Source organism: Aphis gossypii, chromosome 2 (genome assembly GCF_020184175.1).
Source record: "Aphis gossypii isolate Hap1 chromosome 2, ASM2018417v2, whole genome shotgun sequence".
NCBI lineage: Eukaryota > Metazoa > Arthropoda > Insecta > Hemiptera > Aphididae > Aphis > Aphis gossypii.
Window position 1 is genome coordinate 84,358,361 of NC_065531.1, and position 21,962 is coordinate 84,380,322.

The 21,962-nt window shown below is 27.1% G+C and overlaps 1 long non-coding RNA gene across 1 annotated transcript; it reads right to left on the reverse strand.

Annotated features, from left to right (window-relative positions):
* Positions 1-4,808: 4,808 nt before the first annotated feature.
* On the reverse strand, positions 4,809-10,861 carry LOC126550220 (uncharacterized). The gene is made up of 4 exons (XR_007604262.1): positions 10,757-10,861; positions 10,509-10,688; positions 8,559-9,065; positions 4,809-5,190 (listed from the first exon to the last, which is right to left on the reverse strand). It is a non-coding gene; the product is annotated as an uncharacterized LOC126550220 (long non-coding RNA).
* Between the last annotated feature and the right edge of the window lie 11,101 nt (positions 10,862-21,962).

Consider the following 21,962-nt stretch of genomic DNA (forward strand, 5'->3'; position numbering starts at 1 on the left):
ACTTTTATCTTAAAGTGTTGATTTACTTACGAAGCTAAAATCTAACGAGTTCATTGTTTTTGATGTTATGGTGTAAAAAATCCTATTTCCTCTGCTATTCATATGGTCATTCGTCCCAGTAGATTTTATATTGAATTCTGATCATTATAGACGTTTTATTACATTAATTGATGCTAGCTAGGTTAGATTTTAGAATTACAAGCTATTCTTCAAACAATTCATGTTTATAAGTCGGTATAGACTGTAATGTATGTATATTGCATGTTGTAAGCTACATGTAAAAACAAAGTGTTGAAAAAGCGGCATCTGTGTATAAAACCATTTTTTTTTTAAAAAATGAAACCTAATTTTTTTTTAATGTGTACGGTAATTTAAATAATGTAACAGTGAAAAAAATTATACGTATACTTATATAAAATTAATGTCGAAGAGCATTGATGCAAGCGTGAATGGTTGTGTTACGTGGAATTTCAACAATCAGAAATGGCAAAATATCGTCTCTAATAAAATCATAATGGCATGACATTGGGTTAGGAATGGGTATGTGCGTGTGTGTGTATGTCCTCGGAAGTCTGATCTGATTATGATCACGTTCATTGATAATAACACGTAGTGTGATAGTTTTAAAATGATTCATACCGAATAATATTTTATGTTTGAGCATAAATTATACAATATAAAGCCAGTTTGGCGGAAACACACCGCCACTCCAATGGTACCAGCCGCTAATGAAACGTTCACGTTACGAGAACTTTGATAGTCATGAAGGTTGACGCGAGATAAAAAATAATAAGCCTTACCTTTATAATAATATATTATGGGAGTATACATATAGTGATATTTTAACCAGTGAAACAAGTTTTGTCGTAAAAATAAAAATAAAAATCATTGTCATCTCCCTCGACAGACAATTGCCACCCGCAATAGTATTGTTTCTAGACTATAGATAAAAAATATCAGTATCAATTATTATAGGTAATATTGTAATTATCTAGTGTTTTCATATATTGTTATTAATTTTGCCTAATAAAATATTGTGGTTGTTTTGTGTAATATTGGTTACTCGGTTGATGTAAAATCCATTTTGTAACCTTTACTTGTTTCACGAGACACTTTTGCGTAGGTATTCGCTCTATCGACCAAAAAAAAAATAAATAATAATAATAATAACAAAATAACACGTTAAAAAAATGTCATTGATGGTTGATATTATTTTTTATATCACTCAACCTGACATTATATTATTATTCGTTTCATGTGAGCTCGTTGTAATATATTGGATCGGACGAAATAAATTACGTTAACAGAAAAAAAAAGTAGATACTGAAGTCGATCGTAAGTGTAAAAAAAAAAAAAAAAATCTCCCTCTCTCAAACGCGATATATACACCCGCAAGTCACAGCATTGTACACGACGTATATATTTTGTAGTAATCTAATAATATAATATTCTTAATACGATTTTTTTCTACTCGTAATATTATATGCATTTCTATGCGTCAAGGTCCCGCGACTACATCCACTCACCATCATCCCCTCCGTCGTTATCCCAATCGTTGGAAAACCCTTAATCTCCGGTATATACGGTATAATACGTTTATACGCGTATACCAGACGATAAATACCTATACCTATGGAATATAATATTATACAGTGTCATTTGTACGACGGACGGTCGGCGGGGGTGAAGTGGCACGGCCGCGACTATACACAGCCCGCGCCTCTAATCTGCACGGTCCATCGACAAGTCGGGTTTTATTGCCCCGCGCGCGTGCAGTGTATGACAAGTTGCCCCGGGACGACGTTTCGATCACGACTCCATGTCCATAAGCATCGCTATATACGGTCTATAGTACCTACCCACCACCTCCACCACAATAATATCGTTCCTATAATACTATTACTACCACGGCGACGACTTCCACTCTACGACACACTACTGCAGCAATAATATGTAAGTCTACTTGTATTATTTTTTGTTTAACGCACACACCGCGAGCACAATAATACTATATAGTATATATATTATAAAAAACGCTTGCCCACACGACCGTTTCTGTCGGTCTTTTATCATAATATATTATAATATACATATGGGTACGATTGTATAGGTAAGTGTATTTATTTTTCATTTTTTTTTTATCATCATTTCCGTCGTCGTCGCGGTCGTCGTCTCTAATCGCGTCGTTCGCCGTGCTCCGGTGCGTGGAACTTTCGCGAGATTATCTCACAATATAATGTATGCGTACTATACACTTATATAGACCACGGGGCACGCGTGGTGCATGCCGGTACACGAGAACCAGTGCGGAATTCGATTCGGTCCGTTTGGGGTGGCTTAGAGAAAATCACGCGTAATTTGTTAAAATATATATTTTATATTATAATAGTTATAATATTATACTCGAATTTCTGCACGTCGAGTTATATTCCTGCACCGCTGCAGCCGTTCGGTCCTCAGATTAATAGGTACCGCGTGACGCACACGCATTCGCGTTCACAAAAATGTGGTTACAAACGCGTACGATATACGAATATCCGTCGAGTTCGCGATTTCTCGGAATCGTTTTTAATATTTTTCTAGCTACGCGATTTCAACCGGATCGTTAATTTCTCAGATTTGGGAGACAAAATTAAATTTTCTCTCACGCGTCCGATGTATTTTATGCATTACAAATTTATCGTCAACTGTTAGAGCTTGTATTGTCACGAAACAGTTCACACAAAAACTCGATTTTTTTTTTCGTCTCTCTCTCTCTCACACTCTTTCATTCTCTTTCATTGTATCTTTATTTCAGCGTTATTTTTATACCGACTTCGCAAAAATGTTATATTAAAACTATTTTTTTCATTTATCCAACTTAATAAATAAATGTTCATATTTGGATTTCTATAAGTTTCTTTTCATAATCCATAATACACATGTGGTGCATAGTACATTCTTCTGCATTTTTATTTAAATTAATAAATTCAACTCGTTCTGCAAATATTTTAACACCGCGAGTTAAACAATATAATATATTATATTATGTATGCACAGTATTTAAGTAGACATTCTAAAAAAAAAAAATAAATAACAAGAGTAAAACGAAGAGTACTTTAATTATTTTTTACTGTTTGCTGTTTGTTAATATGATTATTAATGTATGAATAATATTATCTAAATATTTTCCACACTAAAATCTAAAATATATCAATTTATTTCAGTTGAATAATTCTGCAAAATGTTTATAATTATATTTACGTAGATATTTGGTGTATAGGTATGCTAAGGTGGAATGTTATTGTTTTTATAGCCAATACTATAATTAACGAAATATAGAATTCTTTTTTTGATAAAACATTTGAGATACTACACATTATACTTGTAATTATAACATTATATAATATTGCCCATATTTTTTTCATATCATTTTTGTTGGTAAAATCATTATAAACTTTTGATTTATAAGTTTACTCTTTCGAAAAATGTAATACTTTTTCATTCATACCTACAATACTTACAAAATAAAAACTTCAAGTTGTAAAACTAAAATACTATAGACAATTTAAAACAAAACTTATGTCATGTTTGATTATCATGTAAATACTTTACACTTTGCTAAAACTATTTGAAATTTTACAAAAAAAAAAAAAAAAACCATTTGATGTTTCAGAGTATAGCAACAGTATACATTTTTACTTGAAACATTCCACACAATGTTTGTTTTTAAATTACTAAAGAAAAAAAAAGAATTAGAAAAAAAAGAAGAAAGCCGTTTGTCCAAGAAATACCGTTGCTTCACCACTTGATAACCACTGTGGAAAAATGTTGTTGAACAAAAAAGGGTGAAATAAATTTGAAAACAAACCAAATTAAAGTTAATCGTTCGTTTTTTTTTTTGCATGATCCAGAATCCTGCAATACCTCTCTTACTTTTAATTTCTCGCGGTACGACCGTAAAAGAATATTTATTAGGAGTGGGATGGGGATGAAAAAAAAAATTCAGAAGAAAACTTAACTGTTCCTGACCATACCGAAGTTTGGCGGTAAAATATGTATGAGTGAATATAAACTCCCCAGAGATTTGCTGCCGAATGCATCCATAGCGAATCAAAATGGCTTTTTTCAAGGCTTACAAATCATTCAAAGCCTGTTTGCCGACTGGCTCTGGGGAAATATGTACGTTGCATACGTTTAATAAAGTCGCCTGTCGAACGGTTTTCTTCATTTTCGCGATGGTAAATAATACGCACACACATATAATATATAAACTTTATTCCGCTGTCGAGATACATAATTTTCACCATTTTCTCTCTCTCTCTTTCTCTTTTTTTTGTGCTACCGTGATCATAAATCATTTTTAGTCGCTGATTAAAGACCACGCCAAACAATGTTCACGCGTTGTACTGTATACCTGTTTTATTGTATGTATATTGTATATAATATATAATATATATATATATATATATATAAACACACGAGTACGTACCGAATGTATTATATGTCAATCCGAACGAATGGATAAAGCACATTTCTGATGCAAGTTCGACGAAAGTAGAACGTATATACATTTCGTTCATATATATTATTTCCCAATTACACTCGATCCACGTGAACACTCGAATAAACGCATTTTTCGATCATTGATGTAGTTATTATAATTTATAATAACGTGAGCGTGGTTATGCCACTATACCGTGTATACGTACACGAGTGTGGTTAAGGATTTTTTTTCTAATCATATATTTTACAAAGTAAATAATAAGCTCCTCCGTAGATATCTCTTATATATACTTATTAATTTTCTTGTGCATGCTTACCTATGTTTCAAGTCAGCGGCTGATCTAAATTTTCTTTTTTTAAATCCGTTTGTTACTAATAGAACTTTTATGGGTCACCGAATTAACGCCGTGTAAAATGGTCGTTATTTTGTGTAGGTTGCAGGACATTTTCATCTGATATGATGTACTTTGACCCTTCTCAAGTCTTGTATTTGATATCTAGGCATAAATATCATATTAAAGCGACCATAACGGTTTATGATTATTTTTTTTATATTCACTGTAAACACGTCGTACCATAATAAACACGCTAAATAAAATAGCCAATAGGTGAGTGTACTAAACAATATATATTGGCATATTGCGTGTTTAAAAATAACTTGAATTTTTGAATAATTTTAACGTTTATTGTGTTGTTTAGACAAACCTAAATCATGTTTATTTCATTTTATTATTATTTTTTGTATATTTTTGAATGACTTTGTACATAATATTAAGATAAATAATATTATATAATAGTCATTTCTTTCATTATTTATCGTTTCGTAGATTTATTATCATAATACATAGTAAATATTACCCGTGTAATTGTAATCTTTATTATTTTTTTGTTAGTATTGTTATAAGGTGTATCATATTATACAAAATTTTGTTATGCTATAACCTATGCTAAATTATAGACTGTATTATAAGTTATTGCACTAAACAACTTTTTCTCGGTTATTTTTATAATTCTATACAAGCAATCTAGTTGTATATTCGTACCGTTCTTATCAAACAATACCATATACTTAAAAATATATATTTTATTTTTGTCGCTCTAAACAATATTACTTATTAGTTTTATTAGTTAGGTACTATACTATACTTTTTATTGCTTTAAATAATATGTTCGCCAACGGTTTTTTATCTTAACAGTAGAAATACGTACGCCACACAGTTTTTGTTTTAATTCACGCCGAGTTGAGGATCGTTGAGAAAAATATAATAATATAACATTGTACGTATTATAGCACACTGCACAGTATTACAATAAAGAGCAGTTATTTTTAATAGAGTTTTGAAGTTTTTTGTCGTCACATTATCAGTGAGATCGCGTTGTTTTATTCATATAGTCAGACGCATTACTACCAATACACAAAGGACACCTATACGATAACAACTTTGCTGCGTCCCAATTTCGTTTTATTAAAAAATTTGGTAGTTTCCGACATCGAAAACGAGTGCATCAGTATAACGCGTAGTCCGTTGGCCATTTGCACGTCGTGTATTCACGTAACACACATAGGGTACATACATATTATATATATATATTGGAATATTGGATGATCGCTGCCGATAAAAGGCTTAAGCAGTAATGTAAATGGCTTGAGCGTCTTCGGATATCATCTGAGAATTACGAACTTTTTTCTCGTACGTGTAGCGCGTGCTCGGGTACTGCTGGACCGTATTTAACTTAAAACCGTAGAACATTTGAAACGCGGACGTTCGAAAGGGTTGCAAAGGTACGGAATGCATATATCGCGCACTGGTTATATTGTTATCATGATAAACGTACGAGAACTCCCACGTGGTTTCGCAGTAGAGGCGTTCCGAGAAAACACCATTATTGCCATGAGTCTCGAGCAGACGATACGTATATTTTAAATTTAAGGAGACCTCAAAACACTGTCTGCAAGAGCAGACGCTAGACACCGCGTGCGGAAGGAAACACGACAAAGTCCTAGCCACGATGCCGCGACCTACATATAATATACTATTATGACTGTATAATAAGTATATTTGTATGCGCATATGTGTATGTGTATAAATGTACTGTGTACATTTTATGCGTATGTGCAGTAAATATTCCAAAATATACGTATATTATGTTCTTAGCCGGGAGTGTTGCAGCAGTGTACACGCTATATTATATTATTTTACGACAAGACCGTACACATACAAGCAGTATACATTTCCTCTGAACTCGTACGAATTAAAATTAATGCATTTTAATAACACAATTCAAATGGTTTGTACGCATAATGAAAAGTAAACAAGGATTTTTAATAGTATTATATTATATTATATTGTTCGTTTGCTGTGAATTCATATTTCATACATACCATTATTATATATAAACGCGTTGCAGAGTTAAATTGCGATACATAAATAATATGATATAATTTAACAATATTAGGAGTATAGATGCAGGAAATATTAATTTTTTATTGTCATTTATGAATGTGCTACTCTGTAATGATTGCCTATGTACCTACTAAACTCTTGTAATTTTTAAGTAAATTAGTACTAATCGCAAACACTATATCCCTGTCCAAGAATTATCTTACCAAACTTTTTGTGTTTTAAACGAGTAAAAAATGTTTGTTTTTTCATTTAAAGAAAGTAATGATTGATTAAAAAAGTAATTGAACGTTCACTAACCATGGTGTTCACAAAGTTTTACAGTGTCTTTCTTAGACTATATAATACAGTACCATTTTAATGTACTTCCGTATTTCAATTGTTTTTTATATAAATATACGTATATATATATATATTATATATAAGTAAAAAATATAACCTTTGTACAACATTGTATTTTTATTCTAATTAATGGCTTACAAAAATATGTTTTCAATTAATTTTTTTTTTTTTTTTTAAAAATTGTATATAATAGACGTTTATTATGATTTTTAAAGGTAAAACGTTTACAGTAAATCACTATCTGCAGTGGTATTGACTATACTACTGATTTACATTTATATGAAAATATTCGTCTAAAGCTGTTAATGAAGAACGTAGATAAGATAAGAATAGGAAAATCCAATATGAATTAATTGCTTTATAAAACTCAATTTATTATATTTACTATCAGATGCTATAAAATTAATTTCAAATCTGTGACTGAATTCCTTAAACCTAACTTCTCCATAAATATATTTTGATGTACAATTATTAAGTTTAAAAACAATGCTATAATATAATATGTCTGTATATCCCATAATATTTACATGATTAAGTTTCATAAATTTTTACACATTTTTATCCACCATCCTTTCCAATGGATTTATTATACCTCCCTTTTCATTAAAATTAAGTAGATATCTCTTGCGTTATGATTATTTTTTTATAGATATAAATGTGCGTATATAATATCAAGTCGAGGCTGATATTGAGAATAAATTACGCATCTAGAGTTCGAACCTAGTGCCATTATCTCTGATACTGAAATTTATTGCTTTTTAAAAAGACTAAAAACGGATTAAGTACTGATCCTAGTGTGAGTGTTTGGGAATTCTGCACGATTTGTGCTAACATTTAAATATCTGCAAAATCAAGTATCTTATTGGTCGTGCACTCGTGTGTTGTCTTACTATAATAGTGTGTATCATATTGTTTTATTTTATTTTTTTAATAAATATAGACTAAGGTCTTGATGATGATGAGTAAATTAATATTTGCTTCAGTTCATTAAATTTATAAGTTAGTGGCTCGTTGATCACATAGCTAGTGGTGACATTATGAATATAAAAATGAGTAGCAGGAAAACTCTAAGGTATTTTAATACATATTGAAGGTGTATGGATAGGTAAGTATTGGTTAAATCAAAACTCAACAATCCATCAAGGAATAAATAATATCTGTAGTCCACTTACATTCAGTCAAATAAAATAAGGTCAAAAATATTAGCATTTTAGGGAACATCACATGGTGTACGCGAAATTTTAATTTCATAGCTTGCAAAAACTTTAGCTTAACTCTTTTAAGCTGCCTTGAAGCACTAAAGATTATAAGTTTTGAGTATATACCAACCTAGTACGTAGAAAGGCGAAACAGTCGGTCGTCACAGATGTGCAATGTGCATAAATATAAATGACTGATCAATATTTATCATGGGTTTTTTTGTTAAAAATTTGTTTCACTCTTTGATCGATTCATATTTTTTCTCTTGGTAGACTTCAGGTACTGGTGGTGTGTTTTGAGAATAAATAATCATTGATCGAACACTACATAGTGATTATTGAACACGATGATTTACACTGACTTTTCCACAAAATTTACGTTTGTTTGCTTTTTTTTCAAATATTTTAGAGTTTAGATGTTTTTCAACAGTTATTCCTAATGCAGTAATGCACAGATATAAAATTACTTCTCTTAAGTTTTAAAATAGAAATCTGATCGTCAAAGTTACAATACGCGTTACTTCTTGAGTACTCTTATTGTTTGATCACGTGTCCTCCCCTTCAAAAATGTAATAAAAATAAAATCATTTTCAGACTGACGTTATGCTTGGATGAAAATCCAGCCATCCGTGCACTTCTATAAATTTATAACATAATAAATAATTATTTCGTCACAATATTATACAAAGATTTTTTTTCGTTTATTACTTATTCCAGTCAACCTTTAGTTAATAATAATATTTGTAATTTAGAAAAAAAAATATTTGTATAAAATCATGACACTGAATTGAAAAAAAGTGAAAAAATGTTATCTAAAAAATAAACATAGTCAATATAGATTCGTTATTTGATTTATACTATATTCATTATTCATATACACTTTCATAAAATACTAAGTAAATAAAAAAAATTAAAAAATTTTTTTTTTCGTTTTTTAGAAATATTTTTAGCAGTTGTACCTAAAGGTTTTTTACATACTAAAACTACATTTTCAGTACTACAATATTTTTTTTATGATGTCTTATTTTTATCCATGCGTGGAATGAATTCATTTTCTACTCAAGTTCTGACTGAATAGAATTTATAAAATATGATAGGCCATACAAATAGGTACATATATTATTATATAACATTTCGACAATTGTAATGTACCCATTTATTCAAAATCGTTATTTATTTAAACTCGTATGAAAATATACGCGTGAAAAATTATCTACGTATTGTTTTGATAAAATAAAATAATTATCACCCTGCACACAAAATAATTCAGTGGAGTTAATTTCCATTGAATCTGAACTCAACTCCAAAACGACCGGGTTAAATAACAATTTGCCTGTCCATGGGTTTCCAGTAGTCAGCCCGTATATAATAATTAAATTACTGAGAGTATAATATATAGAACCTATTGTATGCATTGTTATCACGGTAGAATGACTTGTATGATTTATGCGTAAACTGCAGTATTATAGCAGTTTGGCAAAACCTAACTAATAAACAAACAAACAGATAAAAAAAGTACCATCTGATAACTGGAGAAAAACTTACTCGTTATCAATGAAAAATGATAAACTAGTATCGTGATAGGTACCTCGCTGGTTACTTTTTTGTACGTTTAGAACACGTTTTCACGTTTTTCTATTTTAGTTTTTTGACCAAAAAATATTGTTTATATACGAGAATCACATATTATGACGAATATCATAATATTATTTCATAATGGATCTTTACCACATGACTTATTCTGTATAATTACTTGTTTATATTAGTTTATGTATTATATAAAATATAAAACAGATAATTAATATTACTGTTCAAAATTAAATCACGCAGTATCCAGTGTCCGTATAGAGCAGATTAGTGGTTTTAATATAACGATTAATGGTATATATATATAAAAAAAAAGTGATAATCATTTTGCAGAAACCTAAGTATTTTTAGTTTTAATTTTTTGTACATACGTAACTGTACTCAATTTTCATAGTTATAAGCAAAAAAAATTTTTAAAAATATGTCATAAATGTATATTATACTAGCAAATTAAATCGCTATCAATATTAAACAATTTATTATTGTAAATTACCTGAAATTATTCTAGAAATCACAATTTTCACGTGTAAAAAACAACAAGTCCATTTAGAATGTACATCATTATGTATGTAATATGCATTACAATCTTAATACGTTACTATTTATACTTTCATAAAATCAATTAGATTAGTAGGAGTATACTGAACATTTTTTGGTTCGTAGAACAATATACCTATGATATAAACATAATCCATTACAAAGAGGTCTCGATAACAAACTAATTTTGAATAATTTACGTACCATGACCTGTCGTCAGCGTGACGTGTAGAGTGATCCTGTCAAAGCATAACGCGTCGTTATGTAGACATTCGAAAACCCTTTTGTACAAAATATAGTGCATTCGTTAAAAATATGAATTAGACATTTTTTTTTTATATATAATATAATGATAGTATACAATAAATATGTTAAAATATTTAAGTGTGTAACTGTATTACGCTATTGTATATACGTAGTTATATTATAACGATTTTTTACTATAATATATTTAATTTGTCATTATTCAAGGAGTGATCGGGAATCATATTATATAAATATATGAATTTATTATGGTAGGTATACCAGGTATACTATACCTATATCTAAATTTTTTCATAAAAATATTATAATAGTTAATGTTTTATCTCATTAAAAAAGTTGTAGGCAATTTATTTTTCAGTTGAACTTGGTATTTGGATTAAGACATTTATTAACTAACAAAATAATACTACTTAAACAAACTAAATTATCATTTATAGACATAGTGTATGAAATGTCAAAATCACGGACAATTTACTTCCTGGTCACGTCTTATGTGTTTATTGAAAACTTTAACACAATACTTTTGTGACACTTTCATTGACAGTTTTTGAGTGCTTTATTTTTCTATTTTTTGGCATTCTCCTTACACTTTTGACTTACCTATTATAATCTTCTGAAGCAGAACGACCTAAAAACATTATTGTTAAGTAAAAATTATATTTTTTATTTGTTAAAAATATACCAGCTGTTACTTAAGCCATTGGGAAATATGTTATTTTCTACAGTAGGCTTATTTCTAATTAATAAGAACTGAGAAGTATAAATATCTGCTAGTTTACAATTATTAGGAACGATAAATATGTTACCAATACATTCAAATTTTTATAGTTTGTTTGTTTGTTCTATGAAATCTATGGTGGCTGCGTGTGAGGGTATGTTATGTCCGAGATATGCTGATAGATGTTTTGGAAGTTTCGAGTTTGTTCTAAATTTAGTGTATGTGCAACATTCCGTCATTATGAGTTTGATGAGAGTAGAATGACATAATATGATGGGCATATTATAAACTAAAATTATTAATTCTAACTTGCAACAATTACATTTATAACTAAGTTGTTTAATTTTAATTTTCAAATTAAAAGGCAATAGTTTTATAACTTATACGTGTATAAAAATAATATTATTGTTATTTTAATGGAAAAGATCAAGAAAATATGTTCAGTTGCTTTATAAACAATGTTTGATTTTTCGTTTAATTTATAATTATTATTCAAAACTATACCTCTTATCCAAAACATCTAGGTTAAAACTGTAATACTGTATTTCTAAAGTTTTTTTTATAGATAATTTTTACATGTTATACATCATTACTATAGTAAACCAGGCTGTAGCCGACAGGAAGTATGTGGTAACCTGGTAACGCCTTAAATAAGAACATAATATAGCCACAAACTAACCACTATAATATATAAATCTATATATATAGTACTAATCAATGTTAAAATATAATGTTACATAATATTTTTGAAAATAATTAACTACATTAATTATTATTTAGTATTTATATTAATAAGCTAACCAATTAGTTATTTTACAAGCTTTATTTGCTAATTATTTTAACTAAATGATAGTGCGTTCAAAATCGTAAATAAATGGCATCATAAATTGTCGTAAGTATGTAAATTTAAAAACAAATGTTTCAATTTCATTAATTTACATAGGTACATTTATCAGTAAATACAATTTTATTTTTATTTTATTTCGGAAGTTCATTGTGAATTTATTTAATTTTAGTAATTTTTTTACTTGTAGTGAGAACTAAAAAATTATTTAGATAAGTCATTTTCTTATTCAAATAGTGCACATTTTAATGCAGATAAGTATGTAATTACATTATAAATTATTATTAAATTTCAGTTTAAAAATAATTGTATAATTTGTTAAGTGCAAATTAATATGCAAATAAAGTTATCTTCTCGAATTTAACGTTCATTAAATTCAAAAATAAATAAAAGCCAGTCTAGAATTTTAATCACTAAATATCATATAGATACCTTAATGTTAGTCAAATACATAATATATAAAAAATATATACACGTATATTTTTCGAAAATTAAAATACTTTGTTTTAAAATATAAACAAACAAATAACATGGTTTATTGTTTTTGTTCTATACTTTATTTTTAAATATAATTAAAATGAACAATTTATTTTACGTTTTCATATTAACTCATAATTATTATGAATTTTAACATAATTATTATACAAAGTATAGAGTAGAGTAGACGGTGTTAGTGTTGAAAAATTGTTATTACACTTAGAGTGTTAATTTCTCAAATTACAAGATACGTGCCCACAGACATGCGCCTTGAAAAAAGTATAACAATAATTAATACCCGTAATAATAATAAAAATAATAATTTATTAAATTTAAGCTTCTTTTTTAGGATCTTTTGTTACAACTTTTATTTGGTAATTTTTGCTAATTTAAAATTACGATTACTCTAAAGTAATTTTGTTTTATATGGGTACTCTATTTAAATTGTAAAAAATTACTTTATATTTGATCCACAAAATATAATTTTTATAAAGACTTTCTTTACTCAACTCCTTTGTTAAAATACGTATAGCTTACACATGATACACATAGCTAGAGATGTACGTATTTGGTTGGCAATAAGGAGTAGTCTATTTTGACCACAATTTGGAGCAATTCTCTCATTGTTTTACATTAGAGAAAGATATTTTGTCTCGTGCTATATATATACTGTACATTTATCTTGCTAACGTTTAGCAATACATTTATATTTGCGGGCTATTTATTTTTTTTTAAGATGACCTGGCTATAAGGCGTAATTTAATAATTTTAATATGTATTTGTGTAAGTACTTTTTACACAACAGATGTTAATAAAATATATAAATTACAATTTATTTTATGTGATCGATTAGAACCGATTTACCGAAGATCGTATTTTATCATTATAGTCCAATTGAAATATAATTGTTTGTATTTGTACACATTGGTTTAAGTATAAGAACATTGTACAACTCGTCGTGAAGTTAAATAATTGAAGGAAATAGGAAGAGAGATTTATAAAACTTGGTTTTCCATTTCAGTTGTGTATACCGTGGTTATATAAATCTTCTTACAAACAAATGATTAAAAACTATCAAAAACGTTACTTATATATACGTATATACATTTGTAATTTATATTACACTCGTATACGGTTATGGATGATACATTTTAAAGATAATAAAAACATTAAACAAGTTTATTTATATAATATGATGTCAGAAGTTATTGACAAACAGCTAAGTTTTAATTGAAAATTAAAATAAAATTTATTACGTGATTATGTATTCCTGAATGGTTTCAAAATAAATATTAATTAATATATCGTTGAATATTGTCTGAGATCTTCATATTATTATCTTTATTTTTGACAGTATAATAACAATAACATATTCATGAATGTAATACTTTTAACTTAGGAGTATATTGTACTTCGATAACATTTATTTTCATTTTCAATTATTAAAGTAATATCTTTTATAATTTAATATTTTATGAAAATATTGTAGTAATATGATGAGCCGTAATAGTTTTTTTTTCCAAAATCTAATAAATAAATAAAATAATATAATTTCATTAAATTACCCATTTAAAGGCATTGTGTTTTGCATATGTCACTTAGCTCCGTTTATAGGTAGATCAAATGGCTGTTAATGAATTTATATACATATTATTTCACTCAAATGTAGGTGAAACGATTTTTTTTTTTTTTGTTGACGGTGTAGAAATTTCATCCGTTGTATATAATGTTAAACATTCATCGAGTCATCAATATATTGTCCGAATCGCCGAACGGATTTTACTCAAAATCTCAGTTCATCGGTCATCAATCATAATAAAATTTCATTCTTCCGTATAAAACGTTTAGACGCGTAAAAAACTGTGCGCTTGGAAATATGTCAAAAGAGGGGGGGCTTCTACATACATAGCGCGTATTAATATTTCACCCCTTCGGATACGTTTAATGCGTGTATTTATATATATATATATGTAATATTATGTATATTATGTTTATATATGTGCTGTGTTAAAAAGCGCCCCTGACACTGTAGCGGGAGAGCTATTCCATGAAATGCCAAACATAATATCAGATATAATATTATGCGCAGACGGTGCAAGTCATTTGATCGATACGCCGCTGTCGAACAACAATAACAACAACAAAAACCAAAGATCAACAATAAAGAAAATATACCAATATAAATAAATAAAAAAAGTTCATCGTGGTCTTGTGGGTGGTATTTATTTTACATTTATGTGTCTCTCTAGCACAATACTGTGGATAATTATTGTTATATTATTATGCATCACTCCGCTCGTCGTCCAGTGACATTATTAGACGGATGAATATTATTGCAGCCATGTCTATTGGATTTCAAACTTTTCTAAACGACCGGAAGTTCGGTGTATTATAAAATATAAATTATAATACGTCGTAGGCGATGACGGTTTATGGTCCGTAATAATAATTTGCATCAGTTGTGTTCACTCTCCCTCGTTAAATTCATATTTGGACGTTGAATTTCAAAATTCGTTATTCATAATGTAATATGTATTTTCCCATATTTGTTTATTGTTGAAGTTCATATAGTAATAATATACTAATACAGCGAAGTTTGTGTACTACAGGGTATGTTTGAAAGATTTTATTGGAATTTATTTTAAAGCTTTAGCAGGTTATTTTTATAAATCGTAAGTTATTTGCCTTTTTAGTAATTGATTGATCGTGTAATATAAAATTGTCCAATTTAATCAATATACATTATCTTGCAGCTAATTTGATTAAAATAAATTTATTGTTAACTTTCATTAATCTTCATTGTCATAACAATCATATTAACATTCTTGCATAAGAGAGTGTAAACAGATTTAGCCTAGAAAATGAAAATAATAAACCGACGAACCTGAACACTGTTCCCTAAATGTCAAACTAAACACTAAACGTTGAATTAGACAACTTTGACACGAATAAATTCCATTTCAATTGAATAATTAATAATCACTCCCAAAAGGTCGACACTCTGTGTCATGACGTGTGTACGTAGGTGTTTTGGCGTGACGTGTTTCATTGAAATAATTTAATACTATAGCGAGTGCAACTTATAAATGTAAAGTATTAGTAAAACAATAATACTAATCACATAGGTATTTTCGATATCTATATCGATATCAAACCGTATCATATCACATCGTGTCCGGTGAAATCGCGAATTCAAACTATAATAATAGCACACAGTGCTACAGTTTAAATCGTCGAGGATTACTGTTAAAGGGTTTGGTATTCGATGGTCACGTGACGCATAATAATACTGATTAGCTTCATCGAAATCTCTTACTCAAAACAGCCATATAACATTTCTTATGAACAGTTGAAGTTCAAGTCTCGACAAAATTCGCAAATATTTACGAGTTAAATTGAACATGTATAAGATTATCCATTTCTACTGTGGTTAAAAGGCTTGGAAATGTTATGCAATGGTTCTAGTAAGAAGTCCATTATGAAAAATTAATCTAAAATAATTTGCTTACGTATGCACAATTTTTGATTGTAGGCATTGCATCTTAAATTAAAATTTTAACGAAAATGGATTTTTAAATGAAAAATAACGAGTTTAGTTATTTTGTTGTTATTCAAATTTACTGTTCGTGGTGACTGGAAACTTATATATAATTATATATATTTACTAACCCAATGACATTTTAAATAATGTATTTAAATTAATTTTAAGATATTGCATGTTTTTGCCATGTTAGGTATAATAATTAATGTGGTTTTTTTAGTAAAAATTAATTCAAACTACAATTTTGCTTATTTTCTTTCTTTTATTAGGGTATCGGCCTTTAAGACCAGCCCCCATCAAACATGTATTATTATATTCCTCTATATTCGTCCACTTCTCTCCATCCTGTTTCAGGTTTTATCGTTTCAACGAGTACATCATCGGTGATAGTTTGGTTCCCATCTCAGGAGAGGTTTTTTCAGAAGTCGTTTAGTGTGGAGTTATTATTTTCGATTACGGTACTTATTTTTGATTCCTGTTATTCCCTGCCTATTTTAATCATTTGAAAGGTATTTTTTTTTTGTAACATAAGGGTGTTTAAAAAGAATCTAGAGTTCCTGATTATGTCTTTTCCTCCATTCACCAGTTTGACTATCCTTATATGGTCCAAAAATCCTTCTTAGAATTTTCCTTTCGAAAATACCTAACCTTATTTCTTCCGTTTTTCCAAAGGGTCATGTTCTGACACATAAAATATTACTGGGCGTATTTATGTCATAAAGGTATACTCAAGTTATATTACCTTTTTTAAGTCTAATATTAATTTCTACTTTTATGCCATTGTTATCAGATAGTAAACCTAAGTGATTAAAATGGGATACTCTCATAAAACTACGGTTCTACTTTCATTTTTTCATTTTTTAAATTAATTTATTTTCTATTTAAAATAATATATTTTTTTTTGTCTTCAATAATTGCAGTTTTAATAATGTGAGAGAAGTTGATTTAATGTGTCGAAAAGTTTTTATTAAAACCTCATTACTTATAGCATAACAAAATAATAATAGTCATGTAAATATACTTAGGTATATTCTATAGGTATACTCTGAATCGTTTTTCGTATGCGATGGTTTATTATTTGAATTTGAATTTAAATTTAGCACAATCATTACTTTTGATCAACAAAATAACAAGGTCTACTCGAAATTTTTTATTCAGCAGAGAAGATTTCTCGTTTCTTTTATTATGCTGAATTTTTGAAAAATCATTTAATAATTAAATATAAATTGAATAAATATATGACTATACTAAAATAATTTATCAAGTCAGATGTTTTTGATAGCAGTTATTGAAATAAAATAATATATTCAATTTAAATATTTATTCATCTCAGATAGAAATTCGGCAAGATCGTTACCTTTTATATAATATATTTATTTGTATTATAAATTTAAACATAAATCATGGTATTTTGCGGGCAAACGGTTTGGTTAATATTATTTATTACCATGTCGATTGTTAAATTTTTATAATATTATTCATAAATAATAAATAAAATCATAAATGATAAAAAAGAATTTCAAAACAATTGTATACAATACAATATTATATGCATATATTTGTATATGTTAACACTTTTTATACTAACTTATTTATGGAAATACCTTTAAGTTATTATTTTTGAGACGCCCAAAACTTCTTTTATATTGTTATAATATTTTTGTGCTAAATTCAATTTTCTTACTATTGACTGACGAGTGTTTAATATTGTAATATTGACTTATGTCCATAAAAGTTATTGTCGACGATAAGTCTAGTAGAATTATATTTTGAATTTCTAAAACTTTATGAGTTTCGGCTTAGTGAAAGATGGAGAAAGTTTTGGAGAATATAACGTAATGGTATTTACATATCACACAAAAATTCGTATATACAGAAGTTCACTAGTCTGATAAAGGCAGTTTTGAAATTATGGTATATTTTAAGAGGTAAACATATGTATTCAGAGCAGATCTCAAAAGTTTAAGTGTAATTATGTTAAATTTTTAATATTTACATGAACAAATTGATTCAGATATGCTGCAAAATATTGAAAATAATAATTAAATATTACACCTACTATTAGAAAGATTTTAAATGTCTGGGAAAGTTAACTGATTTTTTTTTTAAGTTTAAATTAATATATAATATTTTTATTTAGTAAATATACTAATAAGTGATGATTAAAAATATATTTTTATTTCTCGAAAAAGTACCATACTTATTATTAGTCAAGTTTAATGCATTATTTTCATTAAAGTACCGAAAAGTAACATGTAAACATTTATATTCAAGTAAAAGGTGAAGTAGAGTATTATAATATATTCATAATTAGACATAAAATATATAGAAAGAAACATTGTACTTGAAAATTTCTTCCTTTGTTAAAATTATTAAAGTTTATCAATAAAATGCATTTTAATTAGTTAAAATAACGTTACGGTTTAATGTATAGTAATACTTATTAACCAATACATTGATCTGCTTAAGTCTAAAGTTAATATGGAGATCTTACTTTGCTCAGTTAAAAAGTTAAAAATAATAAGCTTATTAATATTGTTTTTAATTACCACCTTGGTTTAGATATTCTAGTGATTGTGGCATTTATACATTTATTTAAATAATTACCAAGTATTTTGTTAAAAATATATCCTATATAATTATTTTTAATTTTGAACTAGCTGTAGTTGTTAAGGTAATTATACTAAACTATTATTAAATAAATAAAAGGTAAATTATAAAAAAAAAAATTACTTTTTTAAATTATGATTAAGCAATTTTACAAGTTAAGTCTTATTGTTGAGAATCATTCCTTGTTATATTACACTAATAAACTGTCTGTGTTTCTGGTTTAAATGTGCAGCATATAAATTAAAAAAAATATATTATTAATTTCTATTTAATTATTTATAATATATTAAAAAAAAAAGTAAAAAAATAAGATGTCGATTAAAATATATAATTGATTAGAATTTTATTATAGTAAACTGTATAATTAAATTTACTCTTTGTCTTATAAATTATAATTCAATTATATTATACGAGTAGGTTCAAAGCTGTAACTAGTGAAGTGAGTTTATTTCATTTTCAGTTGCACGAATAGTTGAATTGCCCATACAGGCCATCAAAGACTCTATGAGGGCCACTCAAGTTATCTCGGGTATAATCGGACTAAAAGCAATTTAAAAGGATTAAATAAAATAGTAACAATAAAGAATATAGATATCTTACCATTTAATATTCATTATTATTAGTTTAATGATTAGTTATTATTTGAACTAAAATATTAAGTATTGGAATCAATGTTTGTAGGTATAGATCATTTTGAGTGTAAGTTTTAGGTATCTTTTCTTTGATTCACTATAAAGAATATTTTATTTTAATTCAATGATAAATCATTTTAAGAATGTGAAAGATAATTTTTGTCTGTTTTTGGCCTTTAAGAACTAGTAAAAAATCTTTGAAAATTTTGTTACGCATATAATATAATACTACGATCGTATGTTTAAATAAACTATAAAAAAAATTCCAATCTCTATAATCAAAATTTTTTGGATCATAGTGAAAAAACTAAAATCGTCAAACGTCATGAAAAAAATAACGAATTTTTGATATTTTGCTATAATAATATAATAAACTTCTGAAAAATATCTTACCTACTAAGTATTTGAGTGTATTATATTAAATGATGGAGGAAAAATTGAAGGAATTATCTTGAATATAAAAATTGTTACGAGGAGTAATTGTCATTATAATAATATGTAAGTATACTCCATATTATAAAATTGAAACTTTAAAAGCTTATCAAAAACAATTTCAGCTATTATGGATTTTAACAATTTTTAACTGCGCTGCAAAAGCAATTTATGAAGAACTTTGTATTACTTTTTAATCTCTTTGTTTTGGATATAACAATTTATTGTACTTGCCTAATAAGAAAAACATCGAACTTTTCTTTTGTCAAATAATATAGTTTATAAGGGTTCAAAATATTTATAGAATAATTATGAATCTGAAAAATATTAATTTAAATAATTGGAAATAATTTCAAAATACTATTGTTTTTTTATTTTCATACTACAGTAAAAATTCCAAATCAATTTTATTAAAAACTTGATTTAGGTTTAGTATTCCCATTTTCCACAAATGTTTTTGTTTTTTTTATTACAAAAATATTCTGACTTTTTCCCCAAACTAATACTAACTAGGTCTAATATGCTACCAGATACCACTATCAAAGTTGAAGATTGAAGCTTTTTATTGCTTCTAAAGTTGGTACGTTACATACAAAATGAAAACAACACTCGTCGCCATACATCAATGTAAAACTAATACTACTGTGATCAGAAACTAAAATTAAAATCAGATGACCAGGTTGAAAAGTATACATATATGATTACGGTTATACTTTGTAAAAAGTGTTTATAAGTGGTTTAGGTATTATATTGTATAAATAGTATAATATACATATTATTATTAGTATGACGTATTTTCTTAATATAAATATCTGTAACACGGCGTTTTGTGTATGCAATATTGATGCACTATATCAGTTTAATATTAATTTTATTTTAATGATCATAAGAATAATATCATACCAATTATGATTAAATATCATTGGATTACATACATCATGTTATTTTAAAATGTTCTGTATTTAAAAGAACATACCTTATCATATTAATAATTATAAACACACAACATATTATCATAACCTACAAATTTAAACGTAAACAATTTACATAAGACATGTACTTAATATTATTATTACGTATGTATGTAAATAAAAATGTTTAAACTAACGTTATAGATAGTATATTTTGAAAATTGTTTGCGTATTTAAAATACACGCATAATATGAAATATTATTTGAAACGTGTAAAAATATTAAAATCGAAATCATACATAATTATGGTTAATTCATTACATTTCAAATTATAAAATCATTTTTGAATAAATATTAGTTTCATATAGACAAAAAATATTTACTTAACAACTTTTAGAACTCAAATCGACAATAACAATATTATGTATTTATAAAGGACGTAATTTTAGTTCGATAGTTATCATTTGCGTCATTGCTGATTGATAGTGTGTATAGTATGTGTAGTAAAATACAGCTGGATAATATAAAGTTAAATAGAAAATAAAATGTGTGGGTCGAAAAATTGTTCAAAATAATAAAATATGATAAATAATAAGACTGTGAGAATTTCAGGAAGGAGAATTCGTTTTCGATGTTACTTAATTTTTATATTTTTGTTATTTCTACTGTAAATGTTTAAGTTATATTAGTTAACTATTTTTTTTTTTGTAAATGATGATCACTATTCTTTATGCCCTTGTAAATAAAATGATATATTTGGTGTACTGGATTATAATGATTGTTAAACCATTTTGGGTTAATAAATCTTCACAATATTGGTAGTGGAATAATTATTATTGTGATAAAAGTATAAAATCTTTATTATTTTCATTATTAGACACCGGTATGACTATTCACTTAAACATCTTTAAATTAGCCGAAATTATAATATAAAAATTATAACAAATGTTTTTCTGCATAGTATTAATAGTAAACTTTTAA